The sequence below is a fragment of the Pseudophryne corroboree genome, chromosome 6, assembly GCF_028390025.1.
Source record: "Pseudophryne corroboree isolate aPseCor3 chromosome 6, aPseCor3.hap2, whole genome shotgun sequence".
Classification (NCBI taxonomy): domain Eukaryota; kingdom Metazoa; phylum Chordata; class Amphibia; order Anura; family Myobatrachidae; genus Pseudophryne; species Pseudophryne corroboree.
The window spans coordinates 726,777,586-726,800,070 of NC_086449.1; the positions used below are offsets into that span (position 1 = coordinate 726,777,586).

General features: G+C 48.8%; 1 protein-coding gene across 4 annotated transcripts in view; it reads left to right on the plus strand.

Moving 5' to 3' along the window:
* The window catches only part of LOC134933318 (putative uncharacterized protein DDB_G0290521), a 147,450-nt gene that overhangs the window by 2,412 nt on the left and 122,553 nt on the right, over window positions 1–22,485 (plus strand). The window lies entirely within an intron of this gene.

Consider the following 22,485-nt stretch of genomic DNA (forward strand, 5'->3'; position numbering starts at 1 on the left):
ATTTCCGAGACACCAGGCGTCTTAAACACTCCAACGCTAGAGACAATACCCATTTCTCTGCACCTCATCAGCATTACTCTCGAATAGATATGATACATGTATCTCACTCACTCTCAACGTTGATATCTGATTCAGGCATCACTCCCTGTTCATGGACGGACCATGCAGGGGTGTATATCCTGGTAGACTTCTATGGAACCCCTAATAAATCCTGTAAATGGTGTCTTGATGATACTCTTCTTTCGCACCCCTCCACTCTCTCAGACACTAAATTGAACCTGAATTTTTTTTTGAGGAAAACGCCTCCCCAGAAGTCTCTCCTAGCCTAGTTTGGGAAGCACATAAAGCCACTATTCGCGGCCACTTTATGTCTAAGGCCTCAGTCATACGTAAGAAAGCAGCGCAGGAAGTTTCCTCATTGGAATCTCAAATTTCTGCGCTTTTAAGCCCAACATAAACTTGCCCCGTGCGACTCCCTATTCTCCCAGATAAATAACCTCAGATGTCAATTAAACACCCTTTTATCACGGAGAGCGGCAGCTATACTACAGAAGCTCCGTCAAAAATTTTACGATAAAGCGGATAAAATAGATAGTCTCTTCGCTAGCAAGTTAAGAAGTAAACGTGCTATGGGACTGATAGAAAAACTACATTCTTCTACATTAGACGCACTCACCTATGATCCTAAATCGATGGTGGAGGAATTTCGGAACTAATATAGCTCCTTATATAATCTCCCTGCCCCCCCCCCTCTTCCCTCCGATGGTCCGGAGGGAGCATGTTCATATTTGTTGGGTGCCCCCTTGCCGGGTTTGGCAGAGCAACAGATTTCTCTTCTTAATGCGGACATATCGCTGGAAGAGACGGTTGCCGCTATCAAATCTATGCGGTCATCAAATGCCCCTGGTCCAGATGGCTTTACCGCTCAGTATTACAAAACATTCCACACGGAATTAGCCCCATATCTTACCTCGCTCTTTAATAGTGTTCTAGAGGGATCATAATTTGCGCCAGCCACTGTACAAGCTGACATTATTTTTATTCCGAAGCCGGAGAGGGATCCAACGCGATGTTCCAACTATCGCCTGATTTCTTTGCTGAACGTAGATCTTAAGATATACCCTAAAATCTTAGCCCCCCTACTTACACAACTGATACACCCGGACCAAGTGGGTTTCATTTCTGGCCGCCAGGCCTCCGATAATACCAGGAGAGCCATAGATTTGATTCACTCTATCCATAAACAGAAGTTACCCTCGTTGTTGCTAGCATTGGATGCCGTGAAGGCTTTTGACAGAATCTCCTGGCCCTTCGCTTCCTCAGTACTCCGGAGGATTGGTTTTTCTGGCAAATTCTTAGAAGGTGTTTCGGCGCTTTACAGATCCCCTACTGCCACGGTTTCTGTAAATCGCCTCACCTCTTCCACGTTCAATATCACTAAAGGCACCAGACAGGGATGCTCGCTCTCCCCGTTGCTATTTGCCCTGGTTATGGAACCGCTGGCAGCAAGGATCCGAGCTAATATAGATATAGCTGGAGTGCGGGTAGGCCCTTCTGAACATAAAATTGTGCAGTACGCTGATGATGTCCTAATATCTCTGGGATCCCCATCTCAGTCGTTACAGCTGCTCCTTTCTGAGATAGACCTTTACTCTAAATATTCAGGTTATAAACTTAATACGGGTAAGACTGAAGTATTTAATTTTTATATCCCCGACCCGATTAAGCTCTCATTGGAAAATTCCTTTCCATTTCACTGGCACAAGCAAAAGATTAAATACCTAGGTATTTTTCTAACGCATAGCCATCATCAACTTTACCAAGCTAATTTCCCTAGGCTTTTAAATTGAATTAAGTCAGATTTGTCTTCTTGGTCTAGTCTCTTTATCTCCTGGATAGGTAGGGTAAACTCGGTGAAGATGAACGTGCTCCCTCGGATACTTTACCTGTTCCAGACCCTCCCGATATTTATTCCTCCATCTGTTTTTCAATTCTTACAATTTCACACGTCACAATTCATATGGGCAATAAGCGTCCCCGTGTCCGATTGAAACTCTTACAGCGCCCCACATTTAGTGGCGGCCTAGGCATCCCAGACTTCAGAAGATATTATTTAGCCCCACAGCTCTCACACTGCGTACAATGGTGCAACCCCGAATCTAGAAGGGTCTGGGTCTCTATGGAAGCCGCAGAAGTGGGTCTCTCTACTCTCTCTTCTCTTCCCTGGCTTTCGAAATCCTGCCGCCCCAAAACTATAGCATCCCACCCTGTAGTTTCCCGCTCACTAACGATTTGGGACTTTGCCAATAGGAAATATGGCATGGCCCCAGCCCCATCCCCTATCATCCCAATATTACACAACCCTGCATTCCCTCCTGGTACAAATAAATCACAGTTTGCTCCTTGGCAAGATAGAGGTATCTTATTTCTGAATGATATTACCAGGGATACTAGTTTTCCACAGTTTTCTCAGATTCAAGAAACTATTGCTATTCCCTCTAGGTATTTTTTATCAATTTTTACAACTCAGACATTTTCATTCCTCAATGGGCCACGTCCTCTCTAGTAGACCTTTGACCGCGTTTGAGACTATATGTTTCAGACGTCACTCAACCAAAGGCCTAATTTCCATCTTATATACTACTCTCACTGGGGACACTCCCTCTCAGCGTGATCTTCATGAGAGAGCATGGGAAACGGACCTAGGCTCGGCTTTAGATGACGAATGGTCTGAGGCCTGGGATAACGCAGCGTCTAGTTCCATCTGCGTTAGAATCAAAGAGAATGTTTATAAATTATTATATAGATGGTATTATGTACCATCTCGCTTGAGCAAAATGTACCCGGATACGTCAGATAGATGCTGGAGAGGATGTGGCGCAGAGGGCTCTTTCCTACACATATGGTGGTCATGTCCTAAAATAGTGCATATGTGGAGGGAAGTGATTAACTTTATATCTAGCTTGTTGCAGATTTCTATTCCTTCTGACCCTAAATACATTCTCCTCCCCTTAAACCTACCAACACTAACAAAATTTAAAAATAAATTGTTACGTCATATTGTATCCGCAACAACAGGTCAATTAGCTGCAGATTGGAAAAACCCTATCCCGCCTTCCATGCAATCTATAATTGCCCGTATCTGGTACGTTTACCGCATGGACTATATGACTAGCATCATAAACTGCTCCTCCAAGTAATTCGAGAAAATTTGGAGTCCATGGCTGGCCACCCAGCATGCCCCTTCACCCTTTAATTTATGATACCCTGCACCATATTTGATGGGACCCTCCCGAGGACTCTTTCTTATCATATTTTGTTCGTTCCTCTCCTTTTTTCTTCTCTTTCTCTCTTCTCGACTGTCTTCTCCTCTTACTCTTTAATGTTAGTCGGTTAGCTGCGCTGCTGACTGGCTTTTTTCTATTTTATACCACCCGCTCTCTGGGTCAAAAATAGGTCACTGGTTTTTTTTTCCAGTTATCTTTATAATTGCCAACTGTTATGCTATATTTGCAACGTAATTTGTTGAAGCCACTATCTATTGGTATCTGTTTGCATTTGTGATCCCATGAATAAAAATTAGTTTAAAAAAAAAGAGGGGGAGTGGAGGATTTCTAGAGAAGGTAGCAGGGGACAGAGTACACACTGTGGTGTCCGTTATACCAACATATATAGTTATAGTTATATAGTTCGAACTATCAGGACTCCATCTCCTGTTATTTCCATGCATTGAAAGACCTGTGAGTGCTGTCTTTTTGCTTCTATCTATCTATCTACACACACACACGAGAAGGGCACAGCAAGCATAGGGAGCGTATAACCCCCTTCTCCCCTCTTTCGAAACACAGCACATCAACACCCCCAACTTTGACTATAGCATACTGCAGTGGCTTCCTGCATCCACTCGCTGCCTCTCTCCCACCCGTATCGCCCCGCCCCAGCCCTCTGTCTACAGAACATCAGCAGCCGTGGCCGGCACCCCCTTACCCCCCACACCAGACAGCACACACAACCCGCAGCCATCTACACCGCAGTGCCCAACAGCCGCGTCCGGCACCCCCTCATGCCCCACATCAGGCTGCATACACAGACCACAGCCATCTGCCCAGCAGTCAAATGCATGCTCGAGGGGCCCCACCAACAAAGGTGAGAATGGGACTCACTCATGCAGCAATCAGGTACTGCTCTGCTGGGATGTCCATTCCTCCGCTCACAGACGTCTTGGCAGTGCACCCAGTGGCGTAACTACTGCCCCCGCAGTCCTCGCGGTGGCTTGGGGGCGAGGGGCTGCAGGGGCGCCACTGACTTAGAACAGATTGACATGCGGACGAGCGTCCGCATGTCAATCTGCGGTCTCCTTTCCTCCGCTGCTGTGTTGGAGGGACACGGAGGGCACCGCGCGCGCCTCTCCAGTGTCCCTCCTGGCTCTCCGGCCGGTGTAATAAAGGAAGTGCCGTTCGTGAGCTCTGATTGGCTCACGAACCGGCACTTCCTTTATTAGACCCGCAGGAGAGCCAGGAAGGACACGGGTGAGGCGCGCGCTGTGCGCTCCGTGTCCCTCCAACACAAAGGAGCGGCGGGGGGAGGAAGAATAGGGGAGCAGGCACTGTGGGGGAATATCTGGCACTGGGGGCATATACCTGGCACTGTGGGGGAATATCTGGCACTGGGGGGAGCAGGCACTGAGGGGGCATATGTGGCACTGTGGGGGAATATCTGGCACTGGGGGCAAATACCTGGCACTGTGGGGGGAGCAGGCACTGAGGGGGCATATGTGGCACTGTGGGGGAATATCTGGCACTGGGGGCATATACCTGGCACTGTGGGGGAATATCTGGCACTGGGGGCATATGTGGCACTGGGGGGGGGTATATTTGGCACTGGGGGCATGTACCTGGCACTGTGCGGGAATATCTGGCACTGGGGGCATATGTGGCACTGGGAGCACGGCCCTACCAACAAGCACTACCCCCTAGCAACGTGCATGAAACCCCTGGCAACGAGCATGACACCCTGAGCATGAAAATCCCTGGCACCGTGCATGGAACCAAGAGCATGAAACCCCTGGCAACGAGCAGGTAATTTAAAAGTAATTAGAAGCCTTACTGTAGAACTTAATGTGTACTGGGCATTACGGTGTGTGGCATAATGTATCATGGACATTGCGGTGTGTGTCATAATGTGTCAGGCATTACGGTGTGTTGTATACTATATCACGATCATTGTGGTATGTGGTATAATGTCTCAGGGTCATTGTGGTGTGTGTCATAATGTGTCACAGACATTGTATGTGCTATAATGTATCAGGGGCATTGCAGTGTGTAGCATAATGTATAACGGGCATTGCGATTCCTGTCATAATGTGTCACAGGCATTACGGTGTGTGACATAATGTGTCGGGGGCATTACAGTGTGTGCAAATTGTGTCATGGGCATTATTGTGCGTGGAATAATGTCTAAGGGCCATTGCAGTATGTGGCATAATGTATACTGGGCATTACTATAAGGAGGAGAAATGACAAATAATGTAAGGGGCATGAATCAGGATTATTTTTCTTTCCTGTGGTGGCTAACGTCTGGGCGTGCAGGTTGCAAAACTGGGGTATAAGGTAGACTTTTCCTGCAATGCCACGCCCCTTTATGCGAAGCCACGCCCATTTCAACTAAGCCACACACCCTTTTTGGCGGCGCGCCTTCGGTGCGCACATATTTGTCACTTTACTACTGCCAATTATGGGGGGGGGGGGCGCGCCGAATAATTTTTTGGCTTGGGGGAGAAAAGTTTCTAGTTACGCCACTGAGTGCACCAATTCAACTAGTGTGGCCTGCGCCCTGCACTGTGCTGCAGCATGATTGGGTGTAGGAGCGGATCTAGGCAAGGGCAAGCCAGGCGGGTGCCCGGGGCGCTGAGGCCTGCGGGCGTGGCCACAGTCACCCTGCAGGTGCCTGCCGCCCACCCGCACCCCTCATCCCGCCTGCAGCGAGCGCCGTGGGCTGTGTGGGCACCCGCCGCAGTCGGCATCATTGTCAGACTCTAAAGGTCATAATTGACCTCTAGGGCAGGCATTCCCAACCACGGTCCTCAAGGCACACCAACAGTGCAGGTTTTAGTGATATCCAGGCTGCAGCACAGATGGTTAAATCAAAATAACTGAGCTACTAATTAAGTCACCTGTGCTGAAGCCTGGATATCACTAAAACCTGCACTGTTAGTGTGCCTTGAGGACCGTGGTTGGGAATGCCTGCTCTAGGGGTTTATTTACTAATATTCGAGTTTGTGCCGATTTGATGGGATTTTAATCTCGATTTTTATCTGACGTATTTTACTGCAACTTTTTTAATCCATTTTCGCTAATTTACTAAGCTGCCGAGTTTTCTTGTTTCGTATTTTCTGATGTCAATGTGATTCGTATTGTCGTTCAGTGTTTTACGGGACTGATGAGTAAAACACTGCCGGACATAACACAATGAAGCCCGGCCGGATCAGGGAGATCTGTGCAGGGCTTCATTGTGTACATTATGAGTAGTGTTTAAAGAGTTAAAACTCGGGGGGAAAAATTGCGTCGGGTAACACCTCCTAAGCATAACCAGCCTTGGGCTCTTTGAGCCGGCCCTGGTTGTAAAAATACAGAGGGGAAAATGCGTAGGGTCCCCCCATATTTATACAACCAGCACCGGGCTCTGCGTCCGGTCCTGGTTCAAAAAATACAGGGGACAAAAGATGTAGGGGTCCCCCGTATTTTTTAAACCAGCACCGGGCTCCACTAGCCAGATAATGCCACCGCCGGAGGACACTTTTATATAGGTCCCTGCGGCCGTGGCATTACCCCCCCAACTAGTCACCCCTGGCCGGGGTTCCCTGGAGGAGTGGGGTCCCCTTAAATCAAGGGGTTCCCCCCTCCAGGCACCCAAGAACCAGGAGTGAAGCCCGAGGCTATCCCCCCCATCCGTGGGTGGTGGATGGGAGGCTGATAGCCTTTGTGTAAAAATAAGAATATGGGCCCTCATTCCGAGTTGATCGGTCGCAAGGCGAATTTAGCAGAGTTACACACGCTAAGCCGCCGCCTACTGGGAGTGAATCTTAGCTTCTTAAAATTGCGACCGATGTATTCGCAATATTGCGATTACTAACTACTTAGCAGTTTCAGAGTAGCTTCAGACTTACTCTGCCTGTGCGATCAGTTCAGTGCTTGTCGTTCCTGTTTGACGTCACAAACACACCCAGCGTTCGCCCAGGCACTCCCACCGTTTCTCCGGCCACTCCTGCGTTTTTTCCGGAAACGGTAGCGTTTTCAGCCACACGCCCCTGAAACGCCGTGTTTCCGCCCAGTAACACCCATTTCCTGTCAATCACATTACGATCGCCGGAGCGATGAAAAAGCCGTGAGTAAAATTACTTTCTACATAGCAAAGTTACTTGGCGCAGTCGCAGTGCGAACATTGCGCATGCGTACTAAGCGGATTTTCATTGCGATGCGATGAAAAATACCGAGCGAACAACTCGGAATGAGGGCCATTGTTTTTTGTTGTAGAACTAGAAGTCCCAGCAAGCCTCCCCCACAAGCTGGAACTTGGAGAACCACAAGTACCAGCATGCGGGGGAAATAACGGGCCCGCTGGTACCTGTAGTTCTACAACATCAAAAAATACCCCCCAAAAAACACAACACACACACACCATGAAAGGAAAGCTTTATTTCACATACATGCACACTTACACACTCACATACTTACCTATTGTCCCACGGAGCCCCTCAATCCCTTTGTTAAGTAGAATCCACAGGGTACCTGTCAAATAAAAATTATACTTACAACCAATCCTGTGTAGATCTGTCCTCATCTTATCTGACGTAATCCAGGGTCTTGAATAAAATAACAAACCGGTAACCCGATCCACGCACTTAAAGGGGTTTCTCCGAATGCCGGGCCACCCCCCCCCCCCCCCCCCGTGATTTCTGTCACTGGAGGTCCCGCCAGCCAATCAGGGAGCACCACGTCATGGCGCTCTCCTGATTGGCTGTGCGCTCCTAGCCTGTCAGTCAGGAGGTGCGCACTGGCTAGAATGGGGCTTAGCACAGCTCCATTCTATCCAATGATGGGAACTTTGCGGTCTGCGGTAAACCGCGAGGTTAATTGGGGTCACTCTTGTTCTACAACAAAAAACAATATTCTTATTTTAACACACAGGCTATCAGCCTCCCATCCACTGCCCACGGATGGGGGGACAGCCTCGGGCTTCACCCCTGGTCCTTGGGTGCCCGGAGGGGGGGGACCCCTTGATTTAAGTGGTCCCCACTCTTCCAGGGAACCTTGGCGAGGGGTGACTGGTTGGAGGGGTAATGCCACGGCCGCAGGGACCTATGTAAAAGTGTCCCCCGTCTGTGGCATTATCTCCCTGGCTAGTGGAGCCCGGTGCTGGTTTAAAAAATACGGTGGACCCTTACATCTTTTGTCCCCCCGTATTTTTTGAACCAGGACCGGACGCAGAGCCCGGTGCTGGTTGTATAAATATGGGGTACCCTACACATTTTTCCCCCCTGTATTTTTACAACCAGGGACGGCTCAAAGAGCCCAAGGCTGGTTATGCTTAGGAAGGGGGACCCCATGCAATTTATTTTACACATGTTTAACCTAAACAGACCCTTTCCCACAGATAATCATGCACGGATCTCACTGATCCGTGCATGACTATCCAAACACGCCAGAAAAAAGCAGGTCTCTTTTTTTGGAGCTTTTTTTTACGAGTCACAAAAAAATACGTCAGCAATTGAACATTCACAGACAAACAACGAAATCTGAATGAATAATAAATTACCGTTTTGTATGAATAAACAGGCACGTTTGACCGATGGTCTATTCATTCATATTTCTGCCCTCTGCCGTGAAAACCATTACGAATAGCCCCAACACTGCCGACATTTGTGCTTAGTAAATTCCTGTGTTGCCACTTAGAAAAAAAAAACACACTCGGACAAAATCGGGACTTTAGTAAATAAACCCCCTAGTGTCTGTGCAGCGCTATAGGAGAGAAGTCATGACGTCTCTCCCATAGAGAGAAGCGGGTGGCCTGAGATGGAGCTGCAGCGGCAGCAGTGGTCGGGAAGCAGGAGCGGGGCTGGTGAGTATTGTCTTGTTTTTTTTTGTGTTTGTAAGCGGCGCTACTAGGGAGCACATCTACAGGGGGCACAACTACAGGGGGCAAATTACTGAGGGCATGTTAGGGTCTCCTGCCCTGTGCTGCCACGTCGTCATGGCAACCGGGAGACAAGTGCTAGCGGAGTAACCTGAGCGCAGCTGATACTCCGGTTCGGGTCTTTTGCTGTGCAGTGGTTATAGGCTCTGTGCACGGCAGGGGATCCGGTGCTGGTTTTTGTGCACAATCCTCAATTTGACTGGGTCTCTGGGGAGATTCTTAGTTGGGGTACTGATTGTTTCAGGAGTTGCTTGAGCCTTCCAGTCAGGCTCTCGCAGCTAAGTTTGCCAGGATTGCCAGGGTGTTATGCAGATTTTGCGGACGTGTTCTCCAAAAAAGTTGCAGAGGTACTACCTCCCCATCGCCCCTATGACTGTGCCATTGATTTGTTGCCAAATGCTAAGCTTCCCAAGAGCAGGTTGTACTCCCTGTCACGTCCTGAGACTCAGGCTATGGCAGAGTACATTCAGGAGAACTTGGCTAAGGGATTTATCAGACCTTCACAGTCTCCAGTTGGGTCGGGGTTCTTCTTCGTGGGTAAAAAGGACGGTTCGTTGCGACCCTGCATCGACTTCAGGGAATTGAACCGTATCACGATTAAAAACTCATACCCACTGCCTCTCATTTCGGTCTTGTTTGACCAGCTTTGTACTGCCACCATTTTTTCTAAGATTGACCTACGCGGTGCGTACAATCTAATCTGAATAAGAGAGGGGGATGAATGGAAGACTGCCTTTAATACCCACTCAGGGCATTATGAATATTTGGTGATGCCTTTTGGGCTCTGTAATGCCCCGGCAGTCTTCCAGGATTTCATGAATGATGTGCTCAGGGAATATTTGGATAGATTCTTAGTTGTATACCTAGATGACATCCTAATCTTCTCCCATTCCCTGGAGGAACATCGGAAGCATGTACGCTTAGTCCTCCAGAAACTCAGAGACCACCGGCTTGGGGCGAAGCTGGAGAAGTGCGAATTTGAAGTTCAGCAAATCGCATTTCTAGGATATATTATCTCCCCAGAAGGTTTCCAAATGGAGGGTTCCAAGGTACAGGCAGTCCTGGATTGGGTGCAGCCCACTAGTTTGAAGGCGCTTCAGCGTTTCCTGGGCTTTGCGAATTTTTATAGACGATTTATCGCTGGATTTTCGTCTATAGTGGCGCCCTTGGTGGCACTCACTAAGAAAGGGGCGGATGTTGCTCACTGGTCTTGTGAGGCTAAAGCGGCTTTTGCCCGTCTCAAAAGGGCATTTGTTTCGGCCAAGGTGCTGCGACACCCAGATCCAGAGCGTCCTTTTGTGGTGGAGGTGGATGCCTCTGAGATGGGTATTGGGGCAGTGCTTTCTCAGATGGGAGTGTCTGATAATCGCCTTCATCCCTGTGCTTACTTTTCCCGTAAATTTTCGCCTGCCGAGATGAATTATGACGTGGGTAACCGGGAATTGTTGGCTATTAAGGATGCACTCGAGGAGTGGAGACACTGGCTTGAGGGGGCTAAGTTTGTGGTCTCAATTCTCACTGACCATAAGAATCTGGCATATTTAGAGTCAGCAAAGCGTCTCAATGCCAGGCAGGCACGATGGGCTTTGTTTTTTGCTCGCTTTAATTTTTTGATAACATATCGCCCTGGGTCAAAAAACATCAAGGCTGATGCGCTCTCGCGGAGTTTTGCTCCAATCCAGGAGACCACCGAGGAGCCGTTGCCCATTGTTTCCCCATCATGTATTAAAGTGGGCATTACCCAGGACCTCTTATCATTAGTCCTTAGAGCACAGGAGCAGGCTCCTCCAGACCTTCCGGTAGGTCTTTTGTTTGTGCCTCCTAGGTTAAGACAGCGAGTGTTCCTGGAATTCCATGCCAAGAAGTCGGCAGGTCACCCGGGTATTGCCAGAACTCGGGAGTTGCTATCTAGGGCGGTGTGGTGGCCCTCGGTGGCTAAGGATGTGGATCAGTGGGTTCGGGCATGTGACATCTGTGCCCGAAATAAGACTCCTAGAGGGGTTCCTGTTGGCCCATTACATCCACTCTCTATCCCATCTAAGCCATGGACCCACATTTCAATGGATTTTGTGGTGGACTTGCCCAAATCCTCGGGGATGACAGCCATCTGGGTTGTCATTGACAGGTTTTCGAAGATGGCGCACTTCGTTCCACTGGTTGGGCTGCCATCGGCCAGACGCCTGTCTGAATTATTTATGCTGCATGTTGTGCGTCTCCACGGGTTGCCACTTGATGTGGTCTCTGACCGCGGATCCCAGTTTGTGGCCAAATTCTGGAGGGCATTTTGTTCCGATCTCCAGATTTCTGTCAGCTTGTCGTCAGGCTACCATCCGCAGTCTAATGGGCAGACTGAAAGGGTGAACCAGTCCTTGGAGCAGTTCCTCAGGTGCTATGTCTCCAAGTGTCAGACTGACTGGGTTGCTCATCTGTCCATGGCGGAGTTTGCCTATAACAACGCGGCTCACTCTGCTACAGGGATCTCTCCCTTCCTTTGTGTGTATGGGCATCATCCTAAGGCCAATTCTTTTGACCCACTGGACTCCACGCCTGGTGGTTCCTCTGTGGTTTCGGTCCTTAGAGGTATTTGGCGGAAAGTGAAGAAAGCCCTTGTGTCTGTGTCATTAGTGACCAAAAGGGTTTTTGATAAGCGGAAAAGACCCTGCAGCTTCAAATTAGGAGACTTCGTCTGGTTGTCTACCAAGAATTTGAAGTTGAGACAGCCATCTCATAAGTTAGGCCCCCGGTTCATCGGCCCTTATAAGATCACCAGGGTTATCAACCCGGTGGCATTTCAGTTAGATCTGCCCCGTTCTTTGGGTATCAATAAAACATTTCATTGTTCCCTTTTAAAACGGGCGATTAGTAATCCTTCTTCCAGTGGAAGACCTTCCCCTCTTCTGATAAGTGGCCAGAGGGAGTTTGTTGTTGAAAGGATTCTTGACTCCAAGGTGGTTCGGGGTCGGCTGTCATTTTTGGTGCACTGGAAGGGGTATGGCCCGGAGGAGCGGTCGTGGGTGCGCAGTTGTGATCTTCATGCCCCCAGACTGATACGCTCTTTCTTCTCGCAGTTCCCCGATAAACCCGGTGGTAGGGGTTCTTTGACCCCTCGTCAGAGGGGGGGTACTGTTAGGGTCTCCTGCCCTGTGCTGCCACGTCGTCATGGCAACCGGGAGACAAGTGCTAGCGGAGTAACCTGAGCGCAGCTGATACTCCGGTTCGGGTCTTTTGCTGTGCAGTGGTTATAGGCTCTGTGCACGGCAGGGGATCCGGTGCTGGTTTTTGTGCTCACAGTCTGTGAGGTCTGAGTGGGGCGTGGACAGCACCTGCTTTATAAGGCCTCTTCTCAGGGTAAGCAGATGCTGCTGAATCTTTGTTGGTTAGTCAGTTCCTGAAAGTTAACCAGTACTGTGTAGCTTTGTATTTGTTTGTTGCTTACTGCAAATAGGCCTGGGGATTTGGTATTACACTCTGCCAATCCAGACCTAGCAGTAAGACTGGAGTCAGTCGTTTAGCTTGCTGGGGTTCTGTTACTACTCTGTGAACTTAGCAAGTTTGCGGCTGTATTCTAAGACTTGCCTGTCTAATCCTGTCTCACTGTGCTAGGTGTCAGGGGTCAGTTTAGTGGCAGTAAGCTGAACCTGTGCACTGCAAGTGAGAATTAGGATTGTGGAGACTCTCCTTGTGTCTATCATTCCATCTCTGACCAAGGAGTTTACTGCCACACCCGTTGGTAACCCTTTAGGGTTTTGCTGTTGCCCTTAGCAACAGCATTTCGGGTTCTCTATGTATTAAAACACAACATCTTGCTTTTCCCATCTGAGCAGTTCTAATACAAGGGAGATACCCAGTTCCTTAGCCTCTGGACTTCTCTGTTCACCTTGTGTGTATTTTGTTACCCTATCACCTTCTGTGTGCGTTGTGTCATATTCCCCAGTCTGTCTGTGAGTCCATTTGTTTTGCATAACAGTTCAGACACCAGTGCATTCCTGCAGGCACTGGAGTGCATAACAGTTCTGACACCAGTACTTTCCTGCAGGCACTGGTGTGCATAACAGGGCACAACTACAGGGAGCAGAACTACTGGGGGCACAACTACTGGGGCAAATCTACTTGGGCACAACTACTGGAGGGGAAATCTACTGGGGGCACAGCTACTGGGGGAAAAACTACTGGGGGCACAGCTACTTGGGACATAACTGCAGGGGACATAACTGTGGGTATGCCCCTTCCCTATGAAGCCACGCCCCTATTTTTGGCGCGCACCTTCAGCGCGCACTAACTCTGTTTTACCTGCTGGGTGGGAGGGCACCAGAGGAAACTTCTGCCCTGGGCGCCACAAGGTCTACAACTGGCCCTAAGTGGGTGCAGGGGAGCGGCAGGCTCTGCAGTCATCTTGGGCCCAGTAGCTGACGCATCCCCTGCACCTATAGTAGTTACCCCACAGCTCCTGATAGAAGGGTGAGGGTTAGGCACTAGGTTGAGGGCTAGATTTAAGCTAGTGCTGGGGGGAGGGGATGGCAAATTAGTTTAGCCACTAGAGGGAGGGGTAGGAATTAGGGGTAGTGCCGTACGCAATCGTGAACACCATTGGACACTTGCTTGTGCAGTAAGGGTTTTATGGACTTTTTGCACATGTGCAGTAGCAAAATATTACTCAATTACAGGAACATCAACCTGTGTCCACTCTGAATCAGGTCCTAAGTCTATTTATTAACACTTCAGAATCCATGAAGTATACCGGTGTGACCATACTGTGTAACTTATGCTCTGAGGGGTCCATGTATGAGCTACAGCATGATAAGGAATCTAAATGAAAAATGCAGAGAAAATCCTTGTACATATAGCTTTTGCATTTTGTCTGCCTGTGAGTGCTAGATTTTCTTACTGACCTCGCTTCGCTCACCACAGGTTACTATTTCAAATAGTTGCTGACATGGACCCAGGGGCTTATGGGAAAGGTCCTCTCCACGAAGGGTAACTAGACGCTACCTCAGCACCTGTGGCAGCACTAAGTGTCCCAGCTGCTACTAAAGGTTCAGGTCATTTACTGTCAGCTGTCTTGTCCAGCGCTGGTATCGCCACCTGTAGCTGACAAAAACAACTTCTCACTGTAGAAGCAGAAAGTTCGCTCTGTGAACTTGGGCTGATTGTCAATAAAGTTTGTAAAAAATAAAAATCTCTCTGTTGAAGCCGGTCTGATCCATTATCTATGCTGTTTGCCTACACCACCAAGGGGGAGCCTTAACGTTCACTTTCCTTGGCAGGGATATTATTAGTAACAATCGTGGTAGCCGACTCCTCCTTTGCAGTGGTAGCAGGCAAAACAAGACAGGCTTTATCTCCACGCTAAGTGGAGTGTTAGAAAAATGGATCCCTAAGTAAGTAAATAGCATTCCATCATGATCAGGGTCATGTATAAAACCTTGTTGCCTATTATTATGGCTGCAAGAAGAGATCTCAGTGACTTTGAAGGAGAAGTTATTGGGATTCTTTGACTGGAGGTTCAGTAACCAAAACTGTTTAGATTTGTCTTATACCACTTTCACATTGAGCCTCTCACCTGGGTTATTGCCAGGAGAAGCTGGCTCGATGTGAAAGGGTCGACCCAGGTCGTGCATCCCGAGTCTGTCCTGGGCCCGCAACCCATGTCGCAATCAGGATTATTCCTGGGTTTGACCCAGGTCAGCTGCAGTATGAAAGGTAAAGCCAGGTCATACATGACCCGGGTCATGCCTAAATGGCTCCTGATTGTCGGGCTCAGCACACTTGGAGATGACGTTATCTCCAAGCATCCTGTATTAACGGCAACTACGTAGGAATAACCCAGGTCCATCAAAGTGGGGTGAAAGGGGAAAGCAATCTGAAGTTCTGGCTCCGACCTGCGTTCAGTATCCCGGGTCGGGACAGGTCGGAACGGTGGCTTCATTATGAAAGGGATATAAGGTGATGTTAGCATGGAACTCTGGTAAAAAATATAAAATCATAAAGAAACACATACTTCTGCATCCTGGATGTCACACCCGAGGGTTGGGTTTAGCTGGGGAAGTCGTGAGTGGCTAGAGTTGACAGAGAGAAAGGGGGACATTTACTAAGCAGTGATAAGAGCGGAGGAGTGAGCCAATGGAAAAGTTGCCCATGGCAACCAATCAGCACTGAATTAAAATCTATAATTTGCATATTATAAAATGATACAGAGGTGCTGATTGGTTGATGGGGCCACTTCTCCACTGGCTCACTTCTCCACTTTTATCACTATTTAGTAAATGTCCCCCAGAGTGTGGAGGAAGCTGGGAGGCTTGATCCAGCTTCTGCTCATGAAACTAGGAAGCAGAGGCTGCTGGCTAGTAGACTTGGACTGCATTGTAGATCCACTGGTAAAGTTGAGCCCGAAGGCAGGATCATGTAGAAAATAATGGTAAGCTTTATTGTACAGGAACTGGAACCATGACCAGACTGGAACTGAATAGGTAACTGGCACAGGAGCGTGTGCTAGGCTGAGAAGAAAAGCTGTAGCTGCTGCTTCCAGGTAAGGGTGGGAAGGGGGGACCTGGGCCCCTTCCTCAGACATGGGCCCAGGTAATTTGTACCTCCCCTCCATCTCTCGGTGCCTTTGCTTGATCATGTTGGGGGGTTCCCTGTATTCCAGATGTTGGCCCCATAGTGTTAGGGACCTTCTCAACAAGAGGTGACCTGGACGATTGGTGGGCAGGCCAATATCATTGGCCAACAATATATCAACAACCTCTTATGACATATTATATTTTATTATACTGTAATGATTGTTTAGTGCATCTGCACCCCTTTTGTCTGTGTATACTACTTTATTCTCAGCAGCATAGCACCTTTCATTACTGGAGGGTGTGCAATTTAGAACCATTTCCCCTACTATGTATATGTGTAGAAATACACGGTTCCGGTATGAATGGTCGACCATGTTATGGTCGATAGTCATTAGGTCGACCACTATTGGTCGACATTGACATGGTCGGCACGGACACATGGTCGACACATGAAAATGGTCGACACATGAAAAGGTCGACATGAGTTTTTTTACTTTTTTTGGTGTAGTTTTTTGCGTAAAGTGACTGGGAACCCCAATTAGTGCACCGCTTCGCTCGCCATGCTTCGGGCATGGTGCTACCGCTTCGCTCGGCACAGATTACAGTTCCAATCGTAGTCCACGTGGATCGTAAAGTATGGAAAAGTTCCCCAAAAGAAAAAAAGTTAAAAAAACTCATGTCGACCTTTTCATGTGTCGTCCATTTTCATGTGTCGACCATGTGTCCATGTCGAACATGTCAATGTCGACCAATAGTGGTCGACCGAATGACTGTCGACCATAACATGGTCGACCATGTGAACGGATACCGAAATACACACCTGAGGTCTGAGAATGCCTCAAATCTAGATTGGCACCCCTCCCCCCACTCTATGTTTTTAAGCAGGGAAACCAGCATGGACTGCACAGTGACACAGGCATAATTCTAAGTAAGTCCTATTTATTTATATATAGTGTCAGAAAATTTGGACGTGGGGTCCCCCATGCCTGTTCTGGCTGGCCTGTCTCAGGGCATCACTATTTAAATACACAGTCACTTTTTATATCATGTTTGTCTATTATTTATGTATGCACATTTTTTTCACATACTCTCTACCTTTAAACTCATAGTAGGGACCTTCACATGCCTACACTTTATATCACTTTACTATCACGATTTTTTAGTGTGATGCCCTGGGGGGGTCCTTTACTGGATCATGTTTGGGGGTTCCCTGCGTTCCAGATGTTGGCCCCATAGTGTTAGGACCCTGCTCGACAAGAGGTGACCTGGACGATTGGTGGGCAGGCCAATATCATTGGCCAACGATATACCAACAACCTCTAATGACATATTATATTTCATTATATTATACTGTAATGATCATTTAGTGCACCTGCACCCCCTTTGTCCAGTCCTGTACTTACCAGATGTGTACATTGTGCATCAGAAGTAGAAACACAGCAACCGGCACACACTTCCTACTACATCCAGCTTCCCACCAGTACCAGGCATATGTCCAGGAGTGTGACTTAGGGCCTAATTCATATTTGAATGCAAACCCTTTGGTTTGCATGCAAATATGATGTTTGGGGGTCTGCGTAGGTGCAAGACCCCTTCTGCACATATGCACAAGGGGTCTTGCGATATGGCTGGCAGCCCCCTCTCAGCTGCAGCAAGACTGGCTGTTTAGGGGCTGGCTGGACCCAGCACCATTCTTTAAAACGGGGTTGTCTCCCCTGTTTTGAAGGCATGACGGGTCCAGGGTCTGCGTCGTGAAGAAAATGAGGGGTGTGGCTTGCAGGGATGGCATATTCTATAAGGCCACCCCATGTAGTGAGACCACACCCTTTTCTGGGAGCAAATAGTCTTAGTACTGCTAACATCCCTCCCCTTCACCTATCATGGTCCCCCCACCTGTTATTTTCTTCTGGATCAGCCCCTGTGGGTAACAGTTGCACCTAAAGCAAGGTTTAAGTGAGTTCACCCAAAATAATAGTTTCATCATTAATGTCCCCAACTATGATATGAGGCTGGTAAAAAAAAAAACCCGTGACATCATTAGGGGGATCTAAACGTAAAAAATCGACAAAGGACCAGCAGTAACATTTGGCAAAATGGAAGCTGCTACAGATAGGTATATTGTACTGTGTTTTGTTTTCTACGTTTATCGCCTTTTAATGTAAATCAAGAGTCTGAATTAGGTCAGAAGAACATGGTCTAGTTCCTCCTTTCCAGCTCCGGAATCCGCCTTGCTCAGACAGCCATGTGCTGTCTCTCTATGAAGATTAATGACCACGGTGAGATTTTCTCCTCTGTTCACCAGTTACAAATGGGGTTAATAATAGACAAAATTATTCTGTACTGTGTGTGTGCGTTTCCGAATGCGAAAGTAAAGTGATTTCATATGCGGTCACTTCTTACTGATCGCTGGGACTGGCTCTTACTGGAGTTCATGTCCCGGTGATTTAGAGTAATACATTTGATAAAAATAAAACGTTTTCACCGTGATATGTGGTGATAAGGATCCTTCATTTTGGGGGGCTAGTCAAACATAGTGAGTTTGTTCACAAGCCCTAATAATATCATGAATGCCTGAAGTTGCCTTTGACATGCTACTGTATATCCATTGTTATCATACCTCATATCTCCCAACAGTCAGCATTCACTAGACTTGCAGGATGCATGTCTGTAGGTACCGGGTGCCACACACAATGGAGGCAGGTGCCCGCTTTAGGAAGGGGGAGGGAGTTGGAGGGAACACTGATGTGTGCAAGTGTTTGTATCTCAAGACATGTTTGGTATGTGTGACTGGCAGCCGGGATGTCGGCAGTTACAATACCAATGCCGGCATCCTGATGTTTAAAATCCCGACAGGGGCAAGGTAAGTATGCTATCCCCTCTCTCATAATCTTCCCTTCCCGCAGCCTAAACCTAACCCCCCCCCCCACCCCAGTTGTGTCTATCCCTAATCCCTCCTCCTCGCAGACTAACCCTAGCTCCCCCAGGTGGTGCCTAAACCTAACCTCCCCTCCCCTCCCCCAGGTTCTAACCCTAAGCCACCTGCTATACTTACGGTCGGGATACCGGCTGTCGGAATTTCAGCTTTAGCATTCAGACCCTGCCAGGATTCCGTCATCGGCATTCTGACGGGTGTCAGGATTCCAACGGCTGGGATCCCCGATAGCCGGTACCTTAACCACCTCCCCTTCAGACACATCCGACTCGTACAGCAGTATTTGTGTTTCAGGCGTACACATGTTTATATTTACACTTAACAATTGCATGAAAAAGTTTTTTCCCGCTTCCGGAATTCTACTTTTGTACATTTGTCACAATTGTTGCAGATCTTCAAACAAAATTGAATATAAGAGCAAGACTAAGACACACTTGGTAAATGCAAAATACAGTTTATAAATGATTTCATTTATTGAAGGAAAAAAAATATCCAACACCAACTGGCCATGTGTGACACACTAATTGCCTCATAAATTGCTTTAATCTCTAATGCTAACCACTATGCCAACAAGGTGCCTAATTTGCATCTGGTTTATGCCAGGCACACATCACAGACGCTTGTGACGCACTTGAGTCTATGGGGTCTATTCAAATGATGTCGGATCCTTTCCGACGGAAAGGATCCGACAGTTCATTATTCAATTTGAGGCCAAATCCGACAGGTTTTGCCCATTTCCGACAACGTCAATACGACTTTTTTTTAAAGTCGGATTGACATTGTCGAAAACGGGACTAAAACCTGTCGGATTTGGCCGCAAATCCAACAAAACACGTGGTTCCGAGGCTAAGTTGGAAAAACGGCAGCCCCACTGAATAGGTCGAATCATGATTCGACCTAAAAAAGTCGGAAACTGACGTCTTTCCGACTAGACGGCATTTCCGACTACAATTGAATAGACCCTTATGATGCAAACCATTTATTTAATTTACTGTATACAATTTATCTATTAGGTATCAGATATACTAAGACAACGTCTGTAAGAAAGCAGAACGGACTCCCTGATTTGTATGTGCTAAAAAAAAAAAAAAACATACAAAAATTACTTTGCTGGGGGCGTGGCCTAGACAACAAGCTGAGAGGACGTTTTCTCTAGAAGCTCCTGCCAGCCATATAATATAGGCTAATTTTCTATACTTTTGGGGACTCCTATTACCCCCCACTATCTCCAGCTGTCACCCCTCAACGTTCCTGAGTGTGGGGCCGAGGCTACGGAGCCGGGGGACTCTTTTAAGGGTCCCTGCGGGTTGTGGCCTTCCCCGCATAGTGAAGCCGGGGACTGTGGTGAATCTCCCCCCACCCCACAGAACGGACGCCGAAAAGCCCCTTCCACCAGCGGACATCTGGGTCACCTTCCCCCGCATCGGGAGCAGCAACAGCGCCCCGGGGCTGTCCCCCAAGTAAGCCGGCGGTGGCAGTGTGCAGAGGACATACCCGGCGGAGGCCCCGAGCGGCCGACAAGCTTCCCTCCCGCAGGCTCCCCCTGAGCGCCCGGAGGTCCGGTACTGCGGTGCCCCCGTCCCTGTGGGAATCCGTCTGCAGCTGTAGACGACTCGCTGGGCAGTATGGGGAGATCGTGTGGCCCCCTCCAGCGCCGGGCTGCTGCGGCCCCGTCCGCCCCGCTCGGGATCCTGGGGCTGAAGTTTGGAGGTGATTTCCCTTCCGAGGCCTACATCCAGCACTGGAGCCGGGACCTCGGGTTTGGCGCCTCCCCGCAAACGGGATCCGGAGCTGAGTCGCGGCCGGAATGGGACTGGTAGCTGTCTCCCCCGCCGCCTGAACTCCCTCTCTGGCCAGCTCCTACCTGTCTGTGACCCTCGGACACCAATAGGAAAAGGTGGGCTTCTTCTCTGCCTCCTTCCACAGCAACTACACTTCGTGGAATCCCTCTGCGTTTGCTCCAGTTGGCAGCCATCTTGGGACACCTGAACTGTAAGTAGCAGGGCCTGCCCTGCATCAGACCTTTGCTCTGTGGCCCTTGTTCCCCAATATCTCCACCAGCCTGCCTCTCACCTCATCAGTGTACTGGCGCGCTCACCCTTTTGTGGCCCTCCATAGCTACATGCATAGCTGGCGACTTGGCTTAGCTTCAGCACTGCAACCTTTAACGGCAGCTCCTACCAGCCGGAGTCGCACAGTGGGTGTGGTGGTCCCCCTCCACTGTGTTACAAGTATCCGTCACTCTAACCCCGCTACCCACGATCTTCCTGCCTCTACCGGAGACTGTATATTTGTTAATATCCCCCGGGGAGCCCGGAGGGGGTTGGCGACCGCTCTCACTGCTCGCACCTCCCAAGCATTGAAGGAGGCCCGGAGGACGGGAAGCGCTGACCATTCTTAATTTCATACCTTCACAGTGGATGCTCTCACCCCTGTTGCGGTGCTGCTTTATATTCTGATTTATCTGCACTCACGCATTACAGTGCACCCGGCTGGGCTACTCCGGCCATACTCTGTGAATTGCCTATGATGTGATCTCAATATGTGATACACCCGGTCCAGTGGGTGATTCTCATGCTATAGGAGCTTTCCCGTCCCTGACCAGGTGTTGACTACCAATCTACCTCATCCCTCTCCGTCACTATGCCTAAAGGGGGGAAAAAGTCCAATGCCCATAACTTGGTGGGCTACTTCAAGAATTCCACCCCGTCCTCTACTCGGAAATCATCATCACCTCCGCCCACGTCAGCACCATCCGACCGTGACTCGGACGACGACTCTTCCTCCACTCCTGCCACTAAAGCGGATGTCGCTCTACTCCTATCCGAGATGCGCAATATCAAAAAGTCAATCCGTGCGGAGGTGCAGGAGGCTATTTCTGGTCTGAAAACAGACGTGGACAGCATGGGAGCCAGAGTTGACGCTGTTGAAAGGAAACAAGAGGAGTTTATCGCCTTTCAACAAGAATCAGAACAGGAGATAGCTCAAATGCGTACAGATGTTATGCTATTAGCAGATAAACAAGAGGATTTAGATAATAGAGGCCGTCGGAACAATCTTCGAATCCGTAACGTCCCCGAGACGGTAGAACAGACCCACCTAACTGATTACCTGCTCCGCTTGTTCCGCTCACTCGCTCCCTCAGTTCCTGACGATATGCTACTCCTGGATAGGGCACACAGGGCCCTACGTCCTAGATCACAAGAGGCTAAAACGCAGAGGGATATAATCCTACGTTTCCATTATTTTGCGGTCAAAGACCAAGTCTACGCCAAAGCTCGGATGTCTCAAACCATTTCTTTCGAGGGCTCCGATCTCCTAGTCTTCCAGGACTTATCACCGGTTACGTTGAACAGACGGAGAGAATTGAAGAACATAACTAAAACCCTGAGAGACAACAATATTAGATACAGATGGGGCTTCCCCTTTGTCCTACAAGTCAGATCTGATGGTAAAGTCCTCTCTGCTAGATCCCCCGACGAGGCCCTTCAACTACTCCGCCACCTGAACATCTCTGGCCCTCTGATTACCTCTCAGCGCCCCCCTCCCCAGTCAACACCTCCGCTTCCCTCACGGCCCCATCCTCCGATTGGAACACTGTTGGCTCTGCCTCCCATACCTCTATGGGTACATGACTCTACATCTGGTGCTGCCCTTGAATGGGCCTCATCCCCGCAATGGCTATCGCGGGATCTCCGGATGTCTCTTGGTGTTTCATCAGTGTCCCCATACTATGCGGAACCCTATGTTTAGTTAATGTTTGCTGTTTTTTGCCTTGTTATATCTGTGGGGGTTGGGCCT